Source organism: Lactuca serriola, chromosome 1, assembly GCF_051521515.1.
Source record: "Lactuca serriola cultivar US96UC23 chromosome 1, Lser_US96UC23_V15, whole genome shotgun sequence".
Lineage (NCBI taxonomy): Eukaryota > Viridiplantae > Streptophyta > Magnoliopsida > Asterales > Asteraceae > Lactuca > Lactuca serriola.
The window spans coordinates 58,086,520-58,101,698 of record NC_136408.1 but is presented as its reverse complement, the minus strand read 5'-3'; the positions used below and the strand labels follow the sequence as shown (position 1 = coordinate 58,101,698).

At 33.0% G+C, this 15,179-nt stretch overlaps 1 pseudogene; it reads left to right on the top strand.

Annotated features, from left to right (window-relative positions):
* Window positions 1–5,780: 5,780 nt before the first annotated feature.
* Window positions 5,781–6,844, top strand: LOC145089193 (dehydration-responsive element-binding protein 3 pseudogene; annotated as a pseudogene).
* Window positions 6,845–15,179: the final 8,335 nt, after the last annotated feature.

The window sequence follows — 15,179 nt, the reverse complement described above, 5'->3', positions numbered from 1 at the left end:
ATATATATATATATATATTAATTTTGACTTAATTATTATTTTATTAACAATAGTTATTAAATAAATAAGATCATATTTATAACATAGTTATAAATAATTATTATTTTATCAACTATGTATGTCCCAGACCGAACCGGAAATACCTATAAACGGGTCGTTTATGGTTCCAATGTTTTTCGTTTTGTGGTATTTGAGTAAGAACCAGATCAGACCTGAAAAATGTTAGTAAAACCGGACAAGACCGATATATATATATATATATATATATATATATATATATATATATATATATATATATATATATATATATATATATATGTAAATGATATTTTTTTTATCATAATGAACTATATATGAAAAGACCGTATATATGAAAATGTATTATTCAATTATAAGTTTTTATAAAAAATGTTACTATGTTTCAACTTTTTAGTATGTATTCAATTTTTTTATATGAATTCGAGATATAAATATTAAACTTTATATTTATGATTAATTAATACAATTTAATATATAAGGTGATATTATAAATATTAAATATTATATTTTAGATTATAATTATCAGATAAAAATAAACTAAAAATGTACAAATGAGATAGACTAAAATCGACAAATAAAAATTCAAATATATTTTTGAAAAAATAAATATGTTCCTCTATAATTGGAGGAGTATTATTAATATCTCCGAAAAATAGGAATGATTTTCGGAATGAAAGTAAGCGAAAGTTGGAGGAAAATTAGAAGAAAAATGGGGAAAAATAGGATTTAAGGGTGGATTATAGATGTCCTACATGCTTAGGAGAAAAACCTTAATTTAGAAAAAAAAAATACATATATAGTACTTATTTATTAATTTTGTCATTTTCTCTACCAAAATATAAAATAAGGTGTTTTGTAAATTTTGTTTGATGTTGAAATATTATTAGATAATAAACCAATAAAAATATATTATAAATTTTTATAGCTTTTAACTTGTTACATGTTAATTTTCCAAGTGAGTTTTTCTAATATAACATTTATAAATTCTTTCAATACTATAGGTCTGATGCGTTTTTTAACCGTGTGGATTTAAAATTAAAAGTTCATAAATTTTTGCTTATTAGTTGTAATGGTATAAAATCAGTAGGATATAAAGGAAAAACTTAAAACACCAACATACTAATAAATTAAGTACTTAACAATTAACATCTTAAAAACATTAAATTTCAATAAGTTACGTTAAATGTTAAAATGCCATCAAACCATACTTTTAAGAGTTCAAGACCTTCTAAAAGATCACAAAACCAATAACTTATGTAATTATATTATATATTATTATTAATTAAAGCGAAATTGTGAGAAAAGTCTCAATATTTTTGAAAAAGTTTCATTTTAGTCAAAAAAAAAAATTGAACATAAAAATCCCAATTATTTCATTTTGACTCAAGTTAACAAAAAGTTCTTTTTTTAACAAGAAATGACATATTATCGTGTAAAATAAAATAATCGGGACTTTTCTGTTCAAAAAATAAAATTTAAGTCTAAAGTGAAAATTTTCCAAAAATATTGAGACTTTTCTCACAATTTTCCTTAATTAAATAATAAATATTATATAATTAGTTAATATGTTAAATTCGGTGCGGTTGGTTATTAGTTACTAGAAAATTAAAACCGCACTGCATCAAAATTTTGCGGTTTTTGAAAACTTAAAAGGCTCATCATCGCTTTCTGTCTTGATTTTAATTTATCAATTTTCATTTATGTGAATTTTTCAGCTATTTCTAAATAAGTTATGATTTTTACTCACCCATGAAGCAAACATACTATTAAAGGTAATATTGACAATGATATAAATGAAACGAACGAATACGAATGAGGGTTGTTAATATTCGTTCATTTAAGTTAGACAATCAAACGAACGAATGCGAACAGATAAACGAACAAGTGTTCCTGTTCATGTTCGTTCATTTAACAAATTACATTGTTTATTTTCGTTCGTTTATGTTCGTGAACATGGATAACGAACATAAACGAATGAAAATAAAAAAAACATAAATGAACATATAATATAGTAGTATAATCAAATACAATTAAATATATATGAATATAACATTAATTTAAATGAGCAAACATAAACGAACGCCATAAATAAACGTTCACAAACATAATAGAACGACTAAAAGCAATGTTAATTTTCATTCGTCTAATTAAACGAACGAAAATTTATATTCACATTCGTTCATTTATTAATTAAATGAACCTAAATAAAAGTCTGTGTCGAACGTTTCACGAACAGTTTGTTGAACATTCAAGTTTATTTACAACCATGTATATTAAGTTTAGTAAGTTTAATTTTTAAAACTTCAAAAACAAATCTCTAAATATTATTAAAAGAGAAACCTTACGACATCATCTAAAACAATCTGGACCGTTGATGTGTTTTCTTTATAGGTTTTACACCCTTAGATCAATTTGCTTATGTTACCTTGATCAAACAAGAAGTCAATCCGTTATATTAGAAAATTAAATGTAGGAATTGAATGAAAATGATACTTGATTTCTTTCCAAACTTACAACTACAAAATTGGTTCCTTATTAATGTAAACCTTAAATTTAGGCTCTATTTCCATTCAAAATTGCTTTCCAAATATATTATAAATTGAAATCTCGGAAACTATTAATTTTAAATTTCAAAAGTTTCGGATATTATTATGAACCAATACACTTTCAAGCTTGATATCTTCTATTTTAAGTTTAAATGAGATTTCAATTGATTACCTGCTAATTTTCATCATATTGACTTGTATATATATTTCAAACCTTTTTAATAATCGATTTACACAAACATTATGTCATAATTCCCACGTAGAAAACAAATGCAAAAAAACTTCAACCTTCTCATCAGTCTGATTAGTCGAATAAATGTATGTATTTCTTCCTTAAATCCTTTTAATCTGTAAGTTTGATATTGTTTTTGAAATTATATGTTTTTACTCATTTGTATGGTTCTTTGTTGAATACTTATAATTTGGATGTATAATATTGTTTTTGAATTTTTGTTTTTGATGTTGTGTTCGGTTCTTGGTTCCATCTTTTTAATTGGTAACTATGATCCTATTTCCTATAACAGTAAACTCAATGTTAAAATTGGATGTTATATATATTATAATTATGATGTTACATGTGTGTGTATACCTTTGTAAAAAAATCAATGGAAAAGACAAGAGATGACATGACATAAAAGACGGGTTGTATAAAAGACATGAACGCCCTCATTAGAAAGTTTTTTTTATGTCTCCATAGTAACAGAATAAGAATAAGAAATATATCTTCTCAACAATTGATGTGAGCTTTAAAGTTAAATATAAGCATGTTGTGAAAGATGAAAATAGGATCCCATATTCTTTTTTCAAAAAGAATCGGTACCATACATGGGCAGGTAAGAATGCACGGTATAATAAAAGTGTGCACTCAATTAGAGTAAGCATTTGACCCTAAAATACCAAAAACGCCCCTCGGAACCTTCTGAAAAAAATCAGGTATACTCAAGGACCAAAAATGTAATCTACTCTAAACTTAAGTATATATATATATATATATATATATATATATATATATATATATATATATATATATATATTGTTGTTGTTATGATATATGTTTTTTTTAGTTTTGGTTCAAAGGCAAAATGGTCATTTAAAAAAAAAAAAACTAATAGCTAGGCTGTTAAGTTAGGCAATCATAAAAGTTTTATGAAACAGTGAAACAAGGTCCAAAAACTACAACCTGATTCTTTTAGGGACCAAAACCGAAAAAATCAACCTAAACATAGGGACCAAATATGTAAATTACTTAAAATAAATGAAAAAAACTTTTGTTTATACTGATCCCCCCCCCCCCCCCCCCCCCCCCGGTTTTGAGTTCATGGTGGTAGATTGAGCTTCATCACTTCTGCCCATAATTTGTTCTTTGCTTTATAGCAAGGAATGTTCTTTACTACCACTGGATCATTTCTTGCATGTTCAGGATCCATTGATATAATCCTTGTTGTATTTCAAATTCAATAAAAAAATTGTAATTAATTAATTTCTCATTAAAGTTAATAAATTATAAATTTATCTCACTTCCTGCTCATCCAAGTTTTCTCATTGCTATAGCATCACGAAGTTGATCATATCGCATATTTTTCTAAATAAGAAACACTAATATCAACAAAAGAAGCTATTTAATTTCGTAATAAAGTTGAATTAAAAAATAAGTAAATAAATAAATAAGAAATAGAAGAACCTTGTATTACCACCATATTTTATGTTTGACCTCATCATCATATTTAAATCCTCCCATAATTTGAGGCATTGTGATTAACCAAAATGCAACAATGCTTGGATCTTTCATGCTATCAATAATATGCTGAAACACAAAAGCATATATTTTGAAGTGAGATAATTGTTACAAGAGGAAAAGGGTTAGAATCATAATTGACATTTACCTCATAAGGGTTTTTTTGTTTTTTTCATTATGTTGTAAGCTTTGCATGGAGGCTCGATAATTTGCAAAGTAAATAAAACTAAAGGGGTGTTTCTTTTTTCCTTCATTAAACTCTATAGTGAATGACTATATGGATAAAGTGTTCTATACATAAAGATTGTAGATAAATATGGAAAATAAAACGCAATGGATTATGACAAATCACAAAAAATAAGAACCAAACCTAGGAACCAACATCGAACAAAAACCCTACTTTCTTTACTTCAAAAAAAATCAACGTACCTGCACATACTAAAAAACGTAGAACGAATTTCTCAAAAAATGTTATTTCATAAAAAAGGAGCATGAAAAAAAGATGGTGGTAAACCGAAGAATGCATATCAAAATAAAAAAAACAAAAAAAAAAACAAAGGTATAAACATAAATGATGGACCTGATAAATGATTTCTGTCATATTATCCCTAAAATAAAAAAGAAGCGATCAATGAATCTTAACATGGTCGATGATAGTGACAATAACTCAGATTAAGGAAAAAAAGATATGATATTAGAGATGAAGTGGAGGGGGATGATTAGCTTGTTGCAGATTTATTGGTTATAGGTTCTTTATATTTAATATCGTGGGGGGTTTTATGTGATTTATTTTGAAGGAACATAAATAAGTTGTTATTTTTTGAAATAAACAGTTATATTTCGCAATATAGCCATAAAATAACAATGTATTTTGAAAGTATATTGTTAAATGTTTGATTATACTTGTGTAGGCCCATTTTCACGCATGGTTGACTATATATAGTTGTTTTTCGTGTCATAAATAAAAAATATTTTAAGGTATTTATATGTGACAAACAAGGTCATTGAACTAATAAAACAAAAAATGTTGTCAATAAAGAGGTCCTTCAACGCTATATATATTTACTTATTTTAGTGTAATTTTTACACATTTCAATAATACCAATAACTCTATTTTTTATAATTATTTTGTAATATTTATATAAATTTACATTTTATTTATGTGTTCGTCGTAATCTAATAAATAACCAAACCAACAAATTTAAAAAAATTTAACGTGGCATTAACCGTGTAGTAAAATACAAGTTGAGTTACCACTAGTAGACCATAGCAACTGGATTTTTCTTTCCGTCTCTAGTGGTTAAAGAGAAAGGGACCCCATTTGTACGAAAATATCTCTCTCTCTCTCTCTCTCTCTCTCTCTCTCTCTCTCTCTCTCTCTCTCTCTCTCTCTCTCTCTCTCTCTCTCTCTCTCTCTCTCTCTCTCTCTCTCTCTCTCTCTCTCTCTCATGATATATACTGTTTATAAGTGTATCACTCATTCAGAAATGGCTCAATCAGGTTAAGGCTCATCGTTCGTCTTCTACAAACCCCCCAAAAGATTGCAACTTTTTCCTCAGTCGTCTTGCTTTCTAACGAACACTTCGTGAATATATGCACTTATCAACATCCAATCATAAGTTTTTGCAGTAACAACTAACAATGAGTGCAGATAATCTCAATTCTGAAGCTGATGATTCCAGCTCCAACTCCTTCACTTCACCACCTTCTTCACCTAACCACAAACCTAAACACCCTAAAACCAAAACCATCAAGAGAAGCCGAGATTCCAGCACCAAGCACCCTATCTACCGCGGCGTTAGAATGCGTAACTGGGGCAAATGGGTGTCCGAAATCCGTGAACCGAGGAAGAAATCACGGATATGGCTCGGAACTTACCGGAACCCTGAAATGGCTGCTCGTGCACACGACGTCGCTGCACTTAGTATCAAGGGTAACTCAGCCATTATTAATTTTCCGGATTTGGTTGGGTCGTTGCCTCGACCCATTTCGTCGTCTCCGAGGGATGTACAGGCTGCAGCAGCTAAAGCAGCTGCCATGGACACGTTTGACTTTCCACCTCCACCCTCCACGGTGGTGTCGGAGCCGGAGGAACTGAGTGAGATAACGGAGCTTCCAATTCTTGGGACGAGTTTTGAGTCTGCTGAGTTGAATAATGAGTTCGTGTACATCGACTCGATGGTGGATGGATGGCTCTACCCACCACATGAATGGATTAATAAAAGCGGTGACGACGACGGTGGGCATTATTCCGGTCAGAAAAATGTGGTTTCCAATGAGTTTGAATCTTTATTGTGGAATTATTAATGTGTGTGTTTTCGACTTTTTTTCTTTCTTTTTTTTTCTCTGTTTAACCCTTTAGCTTTCTACTTCCAAAATCTTCTCCCAAAAAATATTGTGATGAAGGATGTTTCTAATTATTTTGTTTATATGTTAGGACAAAAGAATTAAATTGATCGGAGATTATAACATGTCGTTTTCTCGCACAACAACGAGGGATGGTTTTCTCAACATGTTTGGCCAATTTAATTTTTTCGTAATATATAAGCATTCGTATAAATGTACACTTAAATTTATCACCTAGCTAATTGTTATATGGAATAATGATAGTACATGATAAAAATTTCAATTTCTATATTTTCATGTTATTGTACTCTATGGTAAAAAAAATCACAACCAATTATACATGTATATACACAAACATCTTTATATTATTTGTATGTTTAGAAAAAAAAAATTAAGTTGAACAGAGTGATAACACTCTTAATACATTTTCATGTAGTTTTTTTTAGTTTTTTTTGATATCTCGTGATCTTAGCATGTGTAGAACAAAAAATATAGAAATTGATAGTATGCCAATTTAATAGTTTGATTTCGGAAGAAAAAAATTAAAAAATATATATAAAAGATAAAATAAAAATCAACCAATCACAACACCATACATACTTTCTCCCTCTCCCCTCTACTCTCCCTATATGCACAACAACTTCTTGACGCCCCTCCTTATCACAAGGTAAGGGGAAGGTGTTTAGCACTCTTAACATCTCTTAGCATCTAGTACTCCTTATAGCCTTATTTTAATAGTTATCATTCGAAAAATACAAAAATATGAGCATTTAAAAGATATTAACGACTAAAAATTTGATGTTGCTTACATTTTTGTTTTTTAATATGATATTGATGTTAATTGATATAAAACGATTAGTTATGGAGAGAAAATCAACCGTATAATTTCATACAGAGAACATAATTAAACAAAAGTAAACGAAGTATATATAAGTTTCGACATGTTTTACATACAATCGAAGAAATATAAGGATATTTGTATGTCATATCATATATTTAGTAGGATATATATATATATATATATATATATATATATATATATATATATATATATATATATTTTAAATTTGCAATTTGGTTTTATTTGAAAGGTAAATAATAATATTAGAGTTTTTTAGTATAAAAATAATAAAAAGGTTTTTCTGCATATATATATATATATATATATATATATATATATATATATATATATATATATATAATTAATTAATTAATTAATTAATTAATTGCGTTTTTAAGTATATTTAGGAAATTCATTTGTATCTCATGAGATATTTCATATATATTGTCTCTATTTTATTAAATATATGTTATAATAATAATAATAATAATATTAATAATAATCAAATAAAATATTTTAATTGTATTATTTATCAATTAAACTATAATTATCATAATAACATAATAGTGACTATTGTTATTTCTAAATAATTTACAATTTTGCAATGGCATTGCAAAATTAGTGTTTATTATTAGTATTTTTTTATAAAATAATAATAAATAAAATTAGTATGATTTTCTATAAAGTAAACTCGAGTCTTTAAGGTCAACTTAATTTTAATTACTGCTTATTAATAGTAATATTTTAATTATTTTAAAAAATAATAATGTATAAGACTAATATGGTTTATGCTTTCTCATAAAAAAAATGTTTTTAAGGTTAACCAAATTGAGTTTCTAATGTTGACTTAATGTATTCTAATAAATGAAAGTTTTTTTTTGTCACGTGTCACATTTTTATTCAATTTGTTAAATGTCATTTTTTTGGTTATTTAGAATTAAATTTTTTTCCATATGTCATTTTATGAGTTTTTTATTTTATTTTATTAAATTATGTTTAAGACCTATTTATTACATGAGTTAATTAAAAAATAAATAAATATAAAGGTCTAAATATTTAAAAGTTTGGATTTATAAGAAAAAAAGTAAATTAATGAATTATTAAAATTGATTTTTTTTGTATTTGAAATTTAAATAAATAAACAAAATAAACTAATGAGCTTTAATTTTAAAATTTTGAAATAAGAAAGTAAATACATGAAATTGATATTCATTTATTACAACATTTATTATAATTATCACATTAAAGCATTATGTGAAATTTATTAAAATAGAAAAAAAAAACTCATAAAATAACATGTGGAAAAGAGATTAATTCAAAACAACCATAAAATGATATTTGATAATTTGAATAAGAATGTGACATTGCAAAAAAAAACTTTCATTTATTAGAATAGATTCCACATAATATTTTAATGTAATAATTCCAATAAATGTAGTAATAAATAAATATTAATTTAATTAATGGACTTCATTTTAATTTCAAAATTTCAAAATTAAAATTGATTAATTTGTTTGTTTAAATTTAAAAGATAAAAAACATTTTCATTATAATAATTCGTTATATTTTTTTTTTTTTTTATAAACTCAAAATTCTCAAATATTTTAACCTTTATATTTAACTTTTTTCTTAAAATTATTTTATGTAATAAATGAGTTTCACAATTAATTTTTAATACAAAAGGGTAATCAAAATTTCTCTTTAAAGAAACTTATATCGCCTTAACTACCAAGTGCATCATAGATCATACTACGTCTACGGAATTCATCTTGAACTTGAACCCCTTTTGCATCCTCCGTATTTTATGGACCCAATCATGCGACAAGATTTTTACTTATATCTTGTCATGTAATAATCTAATAATATACTACTATCAAATATAAATAGTGTTTTACCGTTTAGGATAAATAAAAAGTTAATACATCATAAATCCCACTTTACCTTTTCGGAAGTTCCATTTTCGTGTGGTCGGGGGAGGGTGAAGTGACAAGAAGTGGAGTTTGGATCGTTGGTTAAGGTACAACTTGAGTTGCATAAATTACACTCTTACAATGAATGGGCGACAATGCGACATTATTGGCTCTGTTAGTGTGTTTGTCTCATCTTCCTTTATAGATTTTCTTTTATTACAAATGACATATAATTAAGTTTTAGTAAGGTTTGAATTCCTCTTCTTGATATCGACCGCAAAAACTGCCCTATCATCAACGACCATTTCCGCAGGAAATAGGTTTTACCGGCCAATTGGCTATAGATAAAAAAAACATAGTAAATTTTATGGATGGGACTGTTCAAATTTAGAGAAAGATTTATATTTTTACTTTTAGTAATCATCATTTCAAAACAAATAAAGGGTATTTAGGTATGAAAACAAATAAACCCAACAAAATACATTGTTATAATCTATTCAACATAAAACGAATCCATTACATTATGTTCTTCTGTTCAACTTAAAGCAAATCCATTACATTATGTTCTTAATTAAAACCCACAAAATGTAGGGTCATTGAAGTGAATGAAATGGTTGCCCATGACCCCCACTCACATTGGGGTTCATCCCGGTCTTCTCTTATGTAGGAGATAGTAGCAATGACTTATTCAAATAAACAGATTATTGACGTTCAAATAATCAAATGCCAATTATGAGGTCCAACTCTAATGGTGGGAAATTCGGATGACTGTTAGGCGTGTCAAACCCAACAAATAATAAATGTACAATAGACTCCAAATACACTGCTTTAATGCACTAAAAAGTAGTACAAGACAAGCAGGGTCGAACCACAGAGACACGTGATAAAAGTCTATACCTCTTTGCACAAGGTACTTTGGTCACAAAAAGGGGGATTTGTTTGCACAGGTCAAATAATGAAAATAACAATCAACTTTGAAACATGCAGAAAATGAAGTAGATTTGTAAACATGTTATAAAAGTGCTTCCAGTTCTAGTTCTCAATGCTGTCATATAACCTGATTATGACTTGATGTAATTTGTAATTGCTATTCTAAGTTGGTACTAAAAGATATTAACACGCTCTAATACCTCTCGTTTGCCAAATTATCTAACTAAAACACGCTCTTTGACTAGACCTAGCTTTACTAATTCAACCTAAATACGCTCTTAGATTGTATTGAAAAACTGCATTAAGTTTGTACAAGCTTCCCAACAATGTTCATTTCTTCTCATACGCTCGGAAGTGTGAAAACATGTGATATATGTTTTACAATAAGAAAAATTATTGTTTGTTACCAATCATTAACTTTACATAATGATTAGGTGCCCTAAAAGTTAATCAACTGCACAAAAATTCAATTTATGAAAGTGGTCAACCAAACACAAATCAAATTTAAGGGTTCTAGTTTAAACAAAAACATCATCACTAGACTAAAATCACAAATCAAACATCAAATCATATGCTTCAAGTCAAGCAATCAACATGTTTTGAACAAGAACTAGAAACTAGGGTTTCTTAGCCACACATGGCTAAGAACAAATCAAACAAGAATAAAGATGGAATTAAAATGTTTAATGCTTACAAAAGTGAAATCAAAGGTGTTTGCAATGATTAGGCCTTCTCAAAAGCTACTAGTGTAGCACCTGGTTCCTGGTACGCAAATCTTATTTGAGTATTCTCTTTTTTTTAGCCTTGGACTCGGCGAGTCATAGGTCCGACTCGCCGAGTAGGTACGAGACCCGGGACACGTTTAAGTTGGCGACTCGGCGAGTCCATATCCTGGACTCGACGAGTCACCGCTGTTGGATGAAACCCTAAGTTTCAGTGGTTTGCACCCTATTTAAACAACATATCCGCCCCAAGCCAGCCCCCATTCACCCTCAGAGCTCCCAACCCTCGTTCTAAGCTTGTTCATTGAGAGTTTGAAGCAATTGTTGTGTGTTCTTGAAGGTTTTGAGGCAAAAGGAGAGTAGATCAAGAGGAAGGGAAGGAATCCAAGCATCTTTGTGCTCTCTAAGCAGTTCCTTTGAGGTATAACCCGTTTTCCCCCTGTTTCTATGCTTATTACTTCATTTAAGTCATTCTTGAGCCAATCCCCAAGCTTGTATGTGCAATATAAGTCGTAATAAGTTGTTTGGCCTTTAGATCTAGGCAAGATTGAGCTCCAGGAGCTCAGATCTGTTACCTTTAAGGACCCATGTTGCTTGTTCACCCTAGATCTACCCTTTTGAGGCATTTTGAGCCCTAAATCCCTCATTGGTGAGTATCTACACGTAAAGTTGGAAACTTTACGTGTCATTCATGCTCTAGGAACCCAGATCTGTAAATGACATGGACTGGAATTGAGCAAAATCGTGTATATAGTGATTGCATGGCGACGACTCGACGAGTCGTTCATCAGACTCAGCGAGTCTGCTTGCGAGTCTCCGAGTTGTCCCCTTTTCGTTGTGTCGAGTGGGTGTAGTGAGTCACGGGGTGTGACTCAGTGAGTTGGAAGCCAAACTCATCCATGGAGGAACTTGGCGAGTCCATGCCCTGACTCGGCGAGTTCAAGGCAATCTCCTTAGATCAAGAACAGACTCGACGAGTTGTTTATACAACTCGGCGAGTCACAGTATAAAGTGTTCTTCAGATGAAGATGAACTCGGCGAGTTGTTCATACAACTCGGCGAGTAGGATGAAGGACTTGAACCTCAGTTTAGAAGAAGAACTCGTCGAGTCAGCGCCTAACTCGACGAGTAGAAACGGGACCTAGGTCAGTCGATTGGACAGGGACTCGGCGAGTTGGCGAGCCAACTCGGCGAGTCGGGTCAGCTGAAAGTCGACTCTGACTTTGACTTATGACATGATCAGGGGTAAAATGGTCATTTTACCCAATGGACAGTTAGCAGTGATTGATTGAGTATGTTGTGGGAATTACAGTCGGAGGATTTCCAGAGCAGCAGTAGGCAGTAAGTTCTCGACCAGATTAGCAGCTATTTCGAGGTGAGTTTCCTTTCCAGTAGGAACGGGTCTAAGGCACCAAGGCCGACCCGTGTAGACGAGATGTTAGTACTAGAGTGTGGGCCGAGCCCGTATCTCTGGGTTTAGTCAAGTATGATATATGTGTCAATATGATAGAGTTGCTTATACTTGTTGTCTGTGTGATACTTGTATATTGTGGGATTAGCGGTTGAGTGTGGGCAGGGCCCGTATCTCTCCGAGGTTGGAGTGTGGGCTAGGCCCGTATCTCCCAGATAGTAGAGTGTGGGCGAGGCCCTTATCTCCCGGCTAGTGAAGTGTGGGTAGGGCCCGTATCTTCACAAGTGTGGGCGAGGCCCGTATCTCCCGGCTAGCGAAGTGTGGGCAGGGCCCGTATCTTCCCGAGTGTGGGCAAGGCCCGTAACTCCTAGCTGAATGTTGTTGTTATATGCTTGCATGGTATGAGGTATTATGGGGGAACTCACTAAGCTTCGTGCTTACGGTTTTCAGTTTTGGTCTCAGGTACCTCCTCAGCTAGGGGAAAGGAGCCGGCGCGGTAGCAGCGTGTCACACACACACACACACACACACTCTCTCTCTTGTTTCCACAGTTACGAGTTTATTCTGGGATTGATACTCTGATATTTTGATTGATCGAATGTTGTGGTTTTTAATTTGGTTTTCGATGTGAAGTGGTTCATCAGAACAATGTTTTAACTGTTAACGTTTTCTATGTAATGTTTTATAAACAAAATTTTTGGACGTGAAATTTTGGGTCGTTACAAGTTGGTATCAGAGCCCTAGTTTGAGGGATTTAGACTCACCTTCGGGGGTGTATGAACTCAAATCGAGGGATTAAAAGATTTTCTAAAAGAAAATGTTTTCTAAAATTGAGAAAAGAATTTTGAGAAAGAACGAAGTGTGTGATGTGCGCGACCGGCCGAGCTCAACTAAGTATTCCCCAAAGTACCCATACAAGTTTATGTTATGTTTATCAGCTTTTGTAGAACAACATGCTAGAATAGGACTAAGGATCTAGGAGTGATGCCTTATGTGCCTGCTTTATGTGTTCAGCTGTATGAGAATTGCATGCTAGTATTGAGTAGATAGCAAGTAGGATAGCCTGATTAGGTTATGCCTGATGGTATGAGCTTAGCATTATATGCTAGTACAGTTCCTGTAAGCCGATAGAGTTGAATGAGATTGTTCCCTTAGTTCGAATGCTACTTGCTTTGTGCTTTGTGGGACTCTGAGTGGTGGGAGTTAGCCATTAGGTGAATACGTCACGTCACATGTGATCAGGGTTGAATAATCTTAGAGTGCTGGATTTGGCCCTATTGCGCAACTCTCGTTTGAGTCTAACCGTTGTAGGGGTGAGCCTGTTACTCGAAGGATTATCCGAGCCTCACCACATGTGATAGTGTTCAGGTAATGGTTAATTGGAACTACTAAGAGGCCTTCAGCAGCTGAGGACCTGGTAGGGTGGAGTCTGGGATTTCCCTAGGGCATGCCTAGGATGAGTATAGTAGTGATCAGCCGTAGTGGAAGGGATCTGGTGAAGTCGAGGCAGTCCTTGAAGAAGGTACGGATAGATGTGGAAGGTAGTATGGGCCCATACTACTGAAAGCAGAGGATCTGTACCCGAACCAAGGAAGGCCAAGATAAGACCAGGGAACTTGTAAGTAGTTGTGATCCCTCAGGAAATATCAGTATCACTAATGTGTGTTATTATGAATTGCAGAATGGTGGTACTTCGATCGAGGCCGATAGATGGTGGTTCAGGAGAGTGGTCAGGTTCGGGATCAGGTTCCGAGCCGGTAGATGAGGGACTACGCGAGTTCATCGCGTCAGAGATCACCAGGGGTATCCTTGAGTCGACTCCCATTATCTTCGGGTCGATCAAGGAAAGGATCATCGAGTTGATGGAGGATCGCGTCAGGGCGTTCAAGAGCGACATGGCATCTGGCCAGTCAGGATCTCGCACACTGTCCTTTAAGGACTTCAGGGACAGTGGTGCGCCGGATTTCCACGGGGTGAAAGACCCCATTGCTACCAGACGATGGATTGCAGACATCGAGTCTGCACAGTTGACTAGCTTCTGTCCCGAAGGGTCGAAGGTGAGGTATGCAGCAGGGTGCTTGCGAGACCGAGCCCGGGATTGGTGGGAGTCAGTGGGTGACTCGTTGGGAGCCTCAGCTATCGAGGCTATGACCTGGTCGGAATTTGTGACCAGGTTCAGGGCAGAGTTTGGGCCGCCTGTCGAGCTTCAGCAGCTGGCCAGGGAGTTTTTGGACATGAGGCAGACGACGGAGACTATTGCGGAGATCACCGCCAAGTTCCGGGAGAGGGCCTTGTTGGTGCCCCAGTATGCGGGTGACGAGGATATGAGGAGGACCCGTTATCATGATATGCTACAAGCTGACATCCGGGAGCATGTCAGCTTTTCAACTTGCCCTACCCTGGAGTCCATGATCGCCAGGGCGAGGGAAAGGGAGATTGATTTAGAGCACATTCGGAAGAGGAAGGCAGAGGTGGGGCAGGTGGTTGGGGCTTCAGGAAAGAAGCCCAGGGGATCAGCTGGGAGGCCGAAAGGCCAAGGAGGACCCGGCCGATGCGGGAAATGCGGCAGGACGCATGAGGGAGCATGTAGGATTGGATCAGCAGGCTGCTACAAGTGCGGCAAGGCGGGGCACTTTTGCAGGGATTGTACTACTCCAGTTTCAGCTATTCAGACGTCTGAGTTGCTGTGTTTCCACTGC